This window comes from Hylobates moloch, unplaced genomic scaffold, assembly GCF_009828535.3.
Source record: "Hylobates moloch isolate HMO894 unplaced genomic scaffold, HMol_V3 SCAFFOLD_20, whole genome shotgun sequence".
Classification (NCBI taxonomy): Eukaryota; Metazoa; Chordata; class Mammalia; order Primates; family Hylobatidae; genus Hylobates; species Hylobates moloch.
In genome coordinates, this window is record NW_026652295.1 from 44,488,234 (window position 1) to 44,502,223 (window position 13,990).

General features: G+C 40.0%; 1 long non-coding RNA gene across 2 annotated transcripts in view; it reads left to right on the plus strand.

Annotated features, from left to right (window-relative positions):
• The window catches only part of LOC116460195 (uncharacterized), a 101,508-nt gene that overhangs the window by 8,025 nt on the left and 79,493 nt on the right, over positions 1-13,990 (plus strand). For both annotated transcript variants that reach the window (XR_004245744.2, XR_004245745.2), the window contains exon 2: positions 7,629-7,779. This is a non-coding gene — a long non-coding RNA (uncharacterized LOC116460195). The remainder of the gene's footprint in view (positions 1-7,628; positions 7,780-13,990) is intronic.

Here is a 13,990-nt window from a genome sequence, read left to right on the forward strand (position 1 = left end):
CACCATTTATTAAATAGGGAATCCTTTCCCCATTTCTTGTTTTTGTCAGGTTTGTCAAAGATCAGATAGTTGTAGATATGCGGCATTATTTCTGAGGGCTCTGTTCTATTCCATTGATCTATGTCTCTGTTGTGGTACCAGTACCATGCTGTTTTGGTTACTGTAGCCTTGTAGTAGAGTTTGAAGTCAGGTAGCGTGATGCCTCCAGCTTTGTTCTTTTGGCTTAGGATTCACTTGGCAATGTGGGCTCTTTTTTGGTTCCATATGAACTTTAAAGTAGTTTTTTCCAATTCTGTGAAGAAAGTCCTTGGTAGCTTGATGGGGATGGCATTGAATCTATAAATTACCTTGGGCAGTATGGCCATTTTCACGATATTGATTCTTCCAACCCATGAACATGGAATGTTCTTCCATTTGTTTGTATCCTCTTTTATTTCATTGTGCAGTGGTTTGTAGTTCTCCTTGAAGAGGTCCTTCACGTCCCTTGTAAGTTGGATTCCTAGGTATTTTATTGTCTTTGAAGCAATTGTGAATGGGATTTCACTCATGATTTGGCTCTCTGTTTGTCTGTGATTGGTGTACAAGAATGCTTGTGATTTTTGTACATTGATTTTGTATCCTGAGACTTTGCTGAAGTTGCTAATCAGCTTAAGGAGATTTTGGGCTGAGACAATGGGGTTTTCTAGATATACAATCATGTCATCTGCAAACAGGGACAATTTGACTTTCTCTTTTCCTAATTGAATACCCTTTATTTCCTTCTCCTGCCTGATTGCCCTGGCCAGAACTTCCAGCACTATGTTGAATAGGAGTGGTGAGAGAAGGCATCCCTGTCTTGTGCCAGTTTTCAAAGGGAATGCTTCCAGTTTTTGCCCATTCAGTATGATATTGGCTGTGGGCTTGTCATAGAGAGCTCTTATTATCTTGAGATACGTCCCATCAATACCTAATTTATTGAGAGTTTTTAGCATGAAGGGTTGTTGAATTTTGTCAAAGACCTTTTCTGCATCTATTGAGATAATCATGTGGTTTTTGTCTTTGGTTCTGTTTATATGCTGGATTACATTTATTGATTTGCGTATGTTGAACCAGCCTTGCATCCCAGGGATGAAGCCCACTTGATCATGGTATATAAGCTTTTTGATGTGCTGCTGGATTTGGTTTGCCAGTATTTTATTGAGGATTTTTGCATCAATGTTCATCAAGGATATTGGTCTGAAATTCTCTTTTTTGGATATGTCTCTGCCAGGCTTTGGTATCAGGATGATGCTGGCCTCATAAAATGAGTTAGGGAGGATTCCCTCTTTTTCTATTGATTGGAATAGTTTCAGAAGGAATGGTACCAGTTCCTCCTTGTGCCTCTGGTAGAATTCAGCTGTGAATCCATCAGGTCCTGGACTCTTTTTGGCTGGTAAGCTATTGATTATTGCCACAATTTCAGATCTTGTTATTGGTCTATTCAGAGATTCCACTTCTTCCTGGTTTAGTCTTGGGAGGGTATATTTGTCGAGGAATTTATCCATTTCTTGTAGATTTTCTAGTTTATTTGCATAGAGGTGTTTGTAGTATTCTCTGATGGTAGATTGTATTTCTGTGGGATCGGTGGTGATATCCCCTTTTTCATTTTTTATTGCATCTATTTGATTCTTCTCTCTTTTCTTCTTTATTAGTCTTGCTAGTGGTCTATCAATTTTGTTGATATTTTCAAAAAACCAGCTCCTGGATTCATTAATTTTTTGAAGGGTTTTTTGTGTCTCTATTTCCTTCAGTTCTGCTCTGATTTTAGTTATTTCCAGCCTTCTGCTAGCTTTTGAATGTTTTTGCTCTTGCTTTTCTAGTTCTTTTAATTGTGATGTTAGGGTGTCAATTTTGTGTCTTTCCTGCTTTCTCTTGTGGGCATTTAGTGCTGTAAATTTCCCTCTACACACTGCTTTGAATGTGTCCCAGAGATTCTGGTATGTTGTGTCTTTGTTCTCATTGGTTTCAAAGAACATCTTTATTTCTGCCTTCATTTCATTATGTACCCAATAGTCATTCAGGATCAGGTTGTTCAGTTTCCATGTAGTTGAGCGGTTTTGAGTGAGTTTCTTAATCCTGAGTTCTAGTTTGATTGCACTGTGTTCTGAGAGACAGTTTGTTATAATTTCTGTTCTTTTACATTTGCTGAGGAGAGCTTTACTTCCAACTATGTGGTCAATTTTGGAATAGGTGTGGTGTGGTGCTGAAAAAAATGTATATTCTGTTGATTTGGGGTGGAGAGTTCTGTAGAAGTCTATTAGGTCCACTTTGTGCAGAGCTGAGTTCAATTCCTGGATATCCTTGTTAACTTTGTGTCTCATTGATCTGTCTAATGTTGACAGTGGGGTGTTAAAATCTCCCATTATTATTGTGTGGGAGTTTAAGTCCCTTTGTAGTTCACTCAGGACTTGCTTTATGAATCTGGGTGCTCCTGTGTTGGGTGCATGTATATTTAGGATAGTTAGCTCTTCTTGTTTAATTGATCCCTTTAGCATTATGTAATGGCTTTCTTTGTCTCTTTTGATCTTTGTTGGTTTAAAGTCTATTTTATCAGAGACTAGGATTGCAACCCCTGCCTTTTTTTGTTTTCTATTTGCTTGATAGATCTTCCTCCATCCCTTTATTTTGAGTCTATGTGTGTCTCTGCACGTAAGATGGGTTTCCTGAATACAGCACACTGGTGGGTCTTGACTCCTTATCCAGTTTGCCAGTCTGTGTCTTTTAATTGGAGCAGTTAGCCCATTTACATTTAAAGTTAATATTGTTATGTGTGAATTTGATCCTGTCATTATGATGTTAGTTGGTTATTTTGCTCATTAGTTGATGCAGTTTCTTCCTAGCCTCAATGGTCTTTACAATTTGGCATGTTTTTGCAGTGGCTGGTACCGGTTTTTCCTTTCCTTGTTTAGTGCTTCCTTCAAGAGCTCTTTTAGGGCTGGCCTGGTGGTGACAAAATCATTCAGCATTTGCTTGTCTGTAAAGTATTTTATTTCTCCTTCACTTATGAAGCTTAATTTGGCTGGATATGAAATTCTGGGTTGAAAATTCTTTTCTTTAAGAATGTTCAATATGGACCCCCACTCTCTTCTGGCTTGTAGAGTTTCTGCCAAGAGATCAGCTGTTAGTCTGATGGGCTTCCCTTTGTGGGTAACCCGACCTTTCTCTCTGGCCACCCTTAACATTTTTTCCTTCATTTCAACTTTGGTGAATCTGACAATTATGTGTCTTGGCGTTGCTCTTCTCGAGGAGTATCTTTGTGGCGTTCTCTGTATTTCCTGAATCTGAATGTTGGCCTGCCCTTGCTAGATTGGGGAAGTTCTCCTGTATAATATCTTGCAGAGTGTTTTCCAACTTGGTTCCATTCTCCCCGTCATTTTCAGGTACACCAATCAGACGTAGGTTTGGTCTTTTCACATAGTCCCAAATTTCTTGGAGGCTTTGTTCGTTTCTTTTTATTCTTTTTTCTCTAAACTTCCCTTCTTGCTTCATTTCATTCATTTGATCTTCCATCACTGATACCCTTTCTTCCAGTTGATCGCATCGGCTACCGAGGCTTCTGCAGTCTTCGCGTAGTTCTCGAAACTTGGCTTTCAGCTCCATCAGCGTCTTTAAGCCCTTCTCTTCATTGGTTATTCTAGTTATCCATTCGTCTATTTTTTTTTTCAAAGTTTTTAACTTCTTTGCTATTGTTTTGAATTTCCTCCTGTTGCTCGGAGTAGTTTGGTCGTCTGAAGCCTTCTTCTCTCAACTCGTCAAAGTCATTCTCCGTCCAGCTTTGTTCCGTTGCTGGTGAGGAACTGCACTCCTTTGGAGGAGGAGAGGTGCTCTGCTTTTTAGAGTTTCCAGTTTTTCTGCTCTGTTTTTTCCCCATCTTTGTGGTTTTATCTACTTTTGGTCTTTGATGATGGTAATGTACAGATGGGTTTTTGGTGTGGATGTCCTTTCTGTTTGTTAGTTTTCCTTCTACCAGACAGGACCCTCAGCTGCAGGCCTGTTGGAGTTTACGAGAGGTCCACTCCAGACCCTGTTTGGCTGGGTGTCAGCAGCGGTGGCTGCAGAACAGCGGATTTTCGTGAGACCACAAATTCAGCTGTCTGATAGTTCCTCTGGAAGTTTTGTCTCAGAGGAGTACCTGGCCGAGTGAGGTGTCAGTCTGTCCCTACTAGGGGGTCCCTCCCTGTTAGGCTGCTCGGGGGTCAGAGACCCACTTTAGGAGGCAGTCTGTCCATTCTCAGATCTCCAGCTGCATGCTGGGAGAACCACTACTCTCTTCAAAGCTGTCAGACAGGGACATTTAAGTCTGCAGAGGTTCCTGCTGACTTTTTGTTTGTCTGTGCCCTGCCCCCAGAGGTGGAGCCTACAGAGGCAGGCAGGCCTCCTTGAGCTGTGGTGGGCTCCACCCAGTTTGAGCTTCCTGGCTGCTTTGTTTACCTAAGCAAGCCTGGGCAATGGCGGGCGCCCCTCCCTCAGCCTCACTGGCACCTTGCAGTTTGATCTCAGACTGCTGTGCTAGCAATCAGCTAGACTCCGTGGGCATAGGACCCTCTGAGCCAGGTGCGGAACACAATCTCCTGGTGTGCCGTTTTCCAAGCCCGTTGGAAAAGCGCAGTATTAGGGTGGGACTGACCCAATTTTCCAGGTGCCGTCTGTTACCCCTTTCTTTGACTAGGAAAGGGAACTCCCTGACCCCTTGTGCTTGCCGAGTGAGGCAATGCCGCGCCCTGCTTCCGCTTGCGCACAGTGTGCTGCACCGACTGTCCTGCACCCACTGTTTGGCACTCCCTAGTGAGATGAACCCGGTACCTCAAACGGAAATGCAGAAATCACCGGTCTTCTGTGTCGCTCACGCTGGGAGCTGTAGACCGGAGCTGTTCCTGTTCGGCCATCTTGGCTTTTTGTTTAGTGTATATTGAGAAGCAGTGAGCATTTCTCTTCTTGTTTCTTTTTGGCAACGTCTATTAGCCTATTCCTAATGCACTGTGCGGCATAGCTTATTAGGTTGTGTTTTTGGTGTTACCCAAATTTGGGGATATAAACCTGTCATTAAAACACAGCCCTGTGAGTCAGAAAAAATAGACATATTAGTGTGAATGAATGTATGCTTTCTAGTCATTTTGAGAAGTGGCATCATTGTCATATGCTATAAGTTTGTTTGCAATATTTTGTTAATCACAAAGTGAATAGTGAAGGGGATGGTATGCAAGACAAGGGAAAAAGTTGGAGGGGCATTTCAAAATTTGCCAGAGTGTGTAGTATAATTTCATTGAAAAAAATGATAACAAATCAACTCCACTAAGCAACTGTATGTAGGAGTAGGAAGAGTAGAAAAGAGATGGGTGGCAGAGAGACAATTGTAAAGCCAGAAAAATGGTCTGTATGGGTGATGAAGGTATTATAGTATGAAATGGAGTAGATAACAATATTACTAGAATTATAATAACAATGCTTATTAATTAGTGGCAACCAAATAGCAGACACTGTGCAAAGCAACACATACTCCTTATGTCACTTAGTTCTTATCATAACCCTGTGAAATACAAATGAGTCTTTTCCTATGCCAGCTCAGGAAAGAAAATACCAGAGAGATTAACTCACTGAAGATCACTCAACTAGTAAATAGCAGAACTAGATTGCTCATTAATCTCAGTAAGACCCAAAGGGGGAACACGAGAGAGACATTCTGGGGACAAACTTGATCTTCGGACTGACACAAACTTAGGTCCATAGAAACCATGCCTTGGGGGTTACTGACAAGTAGTCTGTGGACTTCATGTCAGAGTCAGGGACTCCAGATTTCTCCAGGAGGTCCTCAATGGTAGAATCTGAACAGTGGAGAGCACAGTAGAGGAGTGTCTAAGCCCAGTTTTGGATCCATGAAGGGAAGATTTAGTATTTTGCCAGCCAGTGGAATAACTCATTTCTGTTATCAGGCCATGTGGGGATAGGGAGCTCTCGCAGTCTCTTCTTTCAACAGTCAGTAAACAGAAATGGTGTGAGAGACAAGCAAACAAGACTGGAGTTGCCATCCAGAGATGGGCACCCTCATGGTGGATATGGACCTTGGTATTAAAATGACCTTTGTTGAGGATGGCTGCTCAGTATTGAAATAAAGGTAGAAAGACTCATGAGTAGGGATTTGAAAACCTTGAAGGGTGGTTTATAGGTGGAAGCATGGGCATCAATAGTCAAGGCAGCATAATCATGACAGAATTGAGAGTGAGAGCCCTGGACTGCCTAAGTGAGGATCGGTCAATTCCAAACTGTTTAATACTAACGTGAATAGCTGCTGTGATCCTAGCCCTGTGATGGGAACTGAGAAAGTTGGATACAGGGAGGAGTAAGATATACTTCCTGACTCCAAAGGGATGGAAACACTGCTTAAAGAGATGACACAAATGCACATGAAATCATTACAAATGGAAAAAAATTGTATTAAATCAAACACTAAATTGATGCTTTTTGAAGGTATCATTTTTGTTTGGGGAAGGGTTATCCCTCCAATGTCTGAATGCTCAATAACATTCTGCCTTCCCGGTTCACCCTATTTTCATTTCCCCCTAAGCTGCTACGGGCTTTTTTCTTTTAGGAGATTCCACTACTAATGAATGCTTTGAAGAAATAGTTTAGAGAGGAACAGTGGTGGTCACAGGACTGTATTGGGAGGGGTTTTGGGCTACCTCCCATAATCTTCTTTATCACTTGTATAAAATCTCTATATAGAGCTTTGGGCAGAGCTTTGAGCTTGATTGTCCACTTCGTATGGAAGGAAAAGTGACCTTAGGTAGCAATAGTAGTGGTGAATGATTTGGCTACTTTGTTCAGGGCCTGGAAAGACCAGAATGGGAAGAGTGAGGGCAAGGAGGCAGGGGAAAGAGATATGTGGGCCCTATAGATGGTGGGCGCCAAGCATGCAGATCTGTCTGTCTTGTCGTGATGCCCAGCAAGTCTCTTTTGCAGAAGGGGATCTCAACCATCAGGTGGACAGGATGAGTAAACCTGTGGATGTCAGCCAACATTTCTTATTGCAGTACCAGGGCAAGTTGGCATTCAATGGTGGCAGGAATAGAAGTATGCAAATACCTAACAGAATGGGATTCAGTTCACAAAGGGCTTATCTAGCCAGTGCTGAATGTCAGCCTCAGAGACTGATGCTAACCCCTCAATTGAGGAAAACAGCGGCAATTTTTCCTTACCAGAGGTTACATCTACACCAAGCATGAATCAACACTTCAGCATACCTGATCTATCAATATGGGATCTCACCACATTTCCTCAGATAAGGGACCAATTTTGCTGCAAAGGACATACAACGATTACAGGATTCACTGGTTCCACCATATATCCCATCACCCAGAAGCAGCTGGCCTAGCTGAATGATGCAGTGGGCTTAAAGGCTCAGCTAAGTGGCCCTCTCCGAGAACACATTCTGAAGGTTAGAGCATGATCCTCAATTTTGGGGTGTATGCATTGAAATAAGGACTGATATATGGTGCTCTACCTTAATGGTTAGAAAACACAGGTCTGGTAACCAAGGAAATAGAAGTGATCCCTACATGATCATCCCCAGTGACCTATTTGTGAAATTTGTTCTTCCTGTCTTCTAACCTTAGGCTCTGTTAGGTTAGAGAACATCATTCCCAGTAAGGGCTATGTCTCCACCAGCAAAGTGAGGATTCTACTGAATTTGAAGCTGGGTCTACCACCTGGCCACCTTGGACTCCTCATGCCAGTGGATCAGAAGGGAGTTATAGTAATGTTGGGGTAAATAAACTGCTTTTCTTTTATTTATTTATTTATTATTATGCTTTAGGTTTTAGGGTACATGTGCACAATGTGGAGGTTTGTTACATATGTATCCATGTGCCATGTTGTTTTGCTGCACCCATTAACTCGTCGTTTAGCATTAGGTATATCTCCTAATGCTGTCCCTCCCCCCTCCCCCCACCCCACAACAGTCCCCGGAGTGTGATGTTCCCCTTCCTGTGTCCATGAGTTCTCATTGTTCAATTCCCACCTATGAGTGAGAACATGCGGTATTTGGTTTTTTGTCCTTGTGATAGTTTACTGAGAATGATGTTTTCCAGTTTCATCCATGTCCCTACAAAGGACATGAACTCATCATTTTTTATGGCTGCATAGTATTCCATGGTGTATATGTGCCACATTTTCTTAATCCAGTCTATCGTTGTTGGACATTTGGGTTGTAAACTGCTTTTCTTGAGGAGAGAGGGTTGATACTACATAATGGGAACAGGGAGGAATATGCTTACTTGTATATCTTCTATCTCTTTATTCTTCTGATTGCCGAGAGATTGCCTCTTTGTCTCATTTTCTAATTCACGAATTTATTCTTTAGCTGTTTCTATCCTTTCTTTATCCCATCTTTGGTGTAGTTTTCCAGCTATTATACCTCATATATTTTCATTTTTAATGATTTTTATTATTCTTCATATTACTAATAGCTTGTTACATCTCTCTCTCTCTTTTTTTTTTTTTTGAGATGGAGTCTCACTCTGTCGCCCAGGCTGGAGTGCGGTGGTGCAATCTCGGCTCACTGCAAGCTCCGCCTCCTGGGTTCACACCATTCTCCTGCCTCAGCCTCTCTGAGTAGCTGGGACTACAGGTGCCCGCCACCACACCCGGCTAAATTTTTTTTTTTTGTATTTTTAGTAGAGACAGGGTTTCACCTGGTCTTGATCTCCTGACCTCGTGATCCACCCGCCTTGGCCTCCCAAAGTGCTGGGATTACAAGCGTGAGCCACCGTGCCCGGCCTTGTTACATCTCTTTACATTTATCATGCTTATATAAAATTCTTGTTCTATCTCTTTTAACACTTTTGTTTCAAATGGTATATCTTAAAGATTTTTGGATTTTTTGAGGTAGTTTTAAATTGCATTATTATTTTGGATTTTTAATTTAGATTTCTCTTTAAATGTTTTAATAAGTAGTGGGGAAGGGCCATAGGCCAGGTCCTAGCCTAAGCTAAGTTATCCTGATACATTTAAGGATAAGTGAGGGTCTAATGCCTGAGGGCAGATACTTATTCCTATAGACTATCTTTCAAGGTTCTCAAACTCCTATCCACAGATCTTTCCGCCATTTAAAATTAGTTCTTGTGTGTGGTGTGAAATAGAGTGTAAGTGCAAATAGGAGTCTAAGTTTAAAAAAAAAAATTTATGCATAGCCAATTGTTCCAGTACCATTTGTTAAAAGGTATTTTATTTGCTTTTAAATTGCTTTGGTTCCTTTATCATAAACAATTTGCTTTATAAGCGTGGATCTATTTCTGGCCTCTCAATTCTAGCTCATTGACCTGTTTATGTATCTTCTTGTCAATACTACACCGTCTTGATTACCAAAGCTTTGTAATAAGTCTTGAGGTGAGGTAGTGTGAGTTCTGCGACATTGCTCTTTATCAAGATTGTTTTGACTGTTCTAGGTCCTTTGCCTTTTCATATAAATGTTAAAATCAGCTTTTCTATGATCCTTTTTCTATCTATTCTTTTTCTATAAAAATCCTGGTCTGGCATATGATTGGGATGACAGCAGATCTACATACCAATTTAGGCAGAACATTCAAGCTTACAGTATTAAGTATTCTGGTGCATGAACATGGGAAATGTCTCCAGTTTTCAAAATGAGCAAATTGAGGTTTAGAAAGCCTAAATGACTTGATAGGGTTATAGACCTGAAAGCAGCAAAAGCTTTTTAAATCTATTTACAATTCATTGACTCACCAGAATGACCTACACTGTTCTTTTCCTCTGCAAATCATATTAACTGCTACCCCATGGCATTGTAAACTTTTTTGGCTAATCTATTTATGTCTAACATGTCTGCTTCTGCCAGATAAATTTTAGACTTATCTAGAGTCAGTTGTGTTTTCTCCAGTATCTAGTTTTTGAAATAGTGTTTGTTGTTAGAATTAAATAATTTAAATAATATACGTTCTAACCTAGCGATTCCATTTTTGAAAAATGTATCCTGTCAGAGATGCACAAGAAGATTTTGGTATGACAATATTTATCATAGTCTTAATACTAATACTTCCCACTAGGAAACCGTCTAAGTGTCTCATAAAAGGAAATTATTAAGAATATTTGGTATTTTTATATGATGGCTACTATTCAGCCATTATAAACCACATATTCAAAGAATGTTTAATAATATGTGGGAATTCCTATGATAAAATATTTGAAGAGAAAACAGGATATAAAGCTATACAGATGCTTTTTGACTTAAAGTGAGGTTACATCCTGATAAACCCATTGTAAATTGAAAATATCATAAGAGGAAAATGGATTTAATACACCTAGCCTACTCTACTTTAAATGTGCTCAGAACATTTATATTAGCCTATGATATAAATGATTAGTTGGGCAAAATCATCTCTCAAATACTGTTTTGTAATAAGGTAATGAATATCTCATGCAATTTGTTGAATACTGTACTGAAACTGAAAAACAGAGTGTTTGTATGGGTACTTGAAGTATGGTTTATACTGAATGCGTTTCACTTCTGTAACATCATAAAATAAAAAAAAAAGTAACTCAAGGACCATCTGTACATGTATAGAAGAATCCTGGTATTAACAGTATTCCTGAATTTTCTACTCTTGCCTGTGTAGCTTCCTGTGATCTTTCTTGTTATTTCGGGGGCATATTTCCATAATCACCTCAATTCTCTGTGTAAGAGACACATGGCAAAGATGGCATAAACACAAACACTGACTTTATACTCCTCCACCCCCAGTGATTTTGTCACAAGGCAATTCTGTTGTAATTGAACCAGGGTGGGCGGTGTGATGGGGGACTGGTGTAAGTCCTGGAATCCAAAGGCACAAAGGCATGAGAACCAGAAACTTCAGTGTCCAAGGGCAGAAGGAGATGAATGTCCCAGTTCATAAAGACTGAAAAGAGGAAAGTTGGCCTTTCTCTGTCTTATGTTCTATTTGAGCCCTCATCGGACTAGGGGTGCCTGCTCTCCTTGGTGAGGGCAGATCTTCTTTACTTAGTCCAACAATTCAAAATGCTAATCTCTTCTGGAGATACTGTCACAGACACACCCAGAAAGAATGTTTCAGCAGCCACCTGGGCATCCCTTAGCCCAGTCAAGTTGACACATAAAATTAACCACCACACCGATAAAGTGCATTCAGAACTCTGACCTCATCCTATGCCTTTTAGATGCTATTCTCTCTCCCTCATATCATGTTTTTTATTCTACCGTGTAGTTTGTGAAAAACAATTTCTTAACTCCCATGATTAAGGCCATTTCATGGCATTTAATTTCCCCTATGGGATCTTACCATCATTGGGTAGAACATCCAGTGTGATGTGTTTTGTACCCCAGAGCTGGCCATATAGATTTCTGTTTCTACAAGTGATGCTAGATAAATCCTATGGCATTTTAGATAATGGCTATATGACCTTACTGGGAGCACTGTTTGCACTCAAATGATGAATTATCTTCCCCGATATAACAATGAGGAAATATCCCCCAAAATAAGCAGGACCAACTTTATCTCAGGGTTCTCATATCTCCTATTCATTTGTTCATAATTTTCCAGAGAAATTAGATTTATTATTTCAATGTCCATAACATCAGAGTTAGAAAGATAAAGAATCTATGCTTAGAGGAAGGTAAAAATGAAATTGGGGCATAAGTAATGCTCACACATGAAAAGAGGTAAGTTATTCAGTACAGTCACTGGCTCGATGAGATAGAAGAAACTCTGTGGGTACTATCTGATAAGGACTAAGTAAAGAAACTGGCAAAGATGAGTGTTTGTGAGTATTTGAATGGGACATGATGTGGGGTAAGTGGATTTGCTGCTGTATTTTCCCTACTGTTTTAGCTCTTAGGTTGTGCAAATGTCTGTTATAAAGAAAAAGTATAACTACAGTATAAATTCAGCAAGGAGTCATGTGGAATCCCGAAAATGACCTGGATGTGATCCTCTGACTACATTCCATTCCTATTCCTCCGCACTGGCAGTATTCCAGGACCTGAAAAACATGACTTCCTTTGGAACTTGGCAAAATCCCCCTGGAGGAAGCTACTACTCATTGATTTAAAATGGACAGAAAGTCTGTTTCAAACACTTGCTTAAGCAGTTTTCCTCCTATTAATTTATTTACTTCTTACAATGATCCAGTGAAGTGGGTACCATCATCCATCTCATTTTATGTATGAAGAAACTGGCCTAGGGATATTAAACTATTAATAGATATAAATTCTAACCTAGAAATTCCATTTAAAAAAATTTATTCTGTCAGAGAGGGGAACAAAGATTTTAGTATGACAGTATTGATTATTGTCTTATTACTAATACTCCCCATTGAGAAACAACCTGAGTGTCTCAAAAAAAGAAATGATTAAGAACATTTGGTATTTTTATATGATGGCTACTATTCAGCCATTATAACTTGCCTAGTTTGCATGGCTAAGAGCTGTCAGAGCTGGGGTTTGAACCTAGGAATTTCTTTTTTGTGAGGTCCACACTTTCAACTATAGCCTGTCTCCAATTACATGCAATACATCATATGATGTTAATAGCACAAAGAAAAATTTTAAAGAAATTTATTAGCTTGCATTTTATCTGTCTGTTTACAGTTACAGTGTTTTCTTCTTTCTTGAAACGACTAGTTCTCAATTTAGCAATATCCTGGGGATGAATTTAGGAATTCCATAGTCCCATTGCTCCGTATTTTACTTGGACTTACTACTTACAGCAAAAGACTAAAAATACAATAGGGCAAGATACATTATTTTCTGTTGTTAAGCCATGTAGTCCAGTGAAAAGAAAATCAAGAAATATAACCTTAATTCCTTCTATGATATTTCCCCTCGTTCCTGAGCAAGCATGGTGCTTCCAGAAAAGCATTCATATTCGCAGCTATAGATGAAGTAACATAGGAGAGAAATTTAGTCTGGATACTTCCTTGTGATGCTTTGCCTCACTATTTCCTTCAAAGTTTTAAGGACCAAACTCAGGAGTCCCTTCCTCCAGGAAGCCCCTTCCTCCCTCAGCTCTACCTGATCATGTGCCACTCCTCCACACTCCCAGAGTGCTCTGCACTCTTCCATCATTGCACTCGTACTGTAATTGTTGGTTAATATGCCAAGGAACTGAGACTGAGCCTGATGAACAGTGCATGCCCAACGGCTGCCTGGTAAAATACTACAAGGCCACAGTAACCAAAACAGCATGGTACTGGAACCAAAACAGAGACATAGATCAATGGAACAGAACAGAGCCCTCAGAAATAATGCCACGTATCTACAACTATCTGATCTTTGACAAACCTGACAAAAACAAGAAATGAGGAAAGGATTCCCTGTTAAATAAATGTTGCTGGGAAAACTGGCTAGCCATATGTAAAAAGCTGAAACTGGATCCCTTCCTTACACCTTATACAAAAATTAATTCAAGATGGATTAAAGACTTACATGTTAGACCTAAAACCATAAAAACCCTAGAAGAAAACCTAGGCAATACCATACGGGACATAGGCGTGGGCAAGGACTTCATGTCTAAAACACCACAAGCAATGGCAACAAAAGCCACAATTGACAAATGGGATCTAATTAAACTAAAGAGCTTCTGCACAGCAAAAGAAACTACCAGCAGAGTGAACAGGCAACCTACAGAAAATTTTTGCAACCTACTCATCTGACAAAGGGCTGATATCCAGAATCTACAATGAACTCAAATTTACAAGAAAAAAACAAACAACCCCATCAAAAAGTGGGCAAAGGACATAAACAGACACTTCTCAAAAGAAGACATTTATGTAGCCAAAAAACACATGAAAAAATGTTCATCATCACTGGCCATCAGAGAAATGCAAATCAAAACCACAATGAGATACCATCTCACACCAGTTAGAATGGCCATCAGAGAAATGCAAATCAAAACCACAATGAGATACCATCTCACACCAGTTAGAATGGCCATCAGAGAAATGC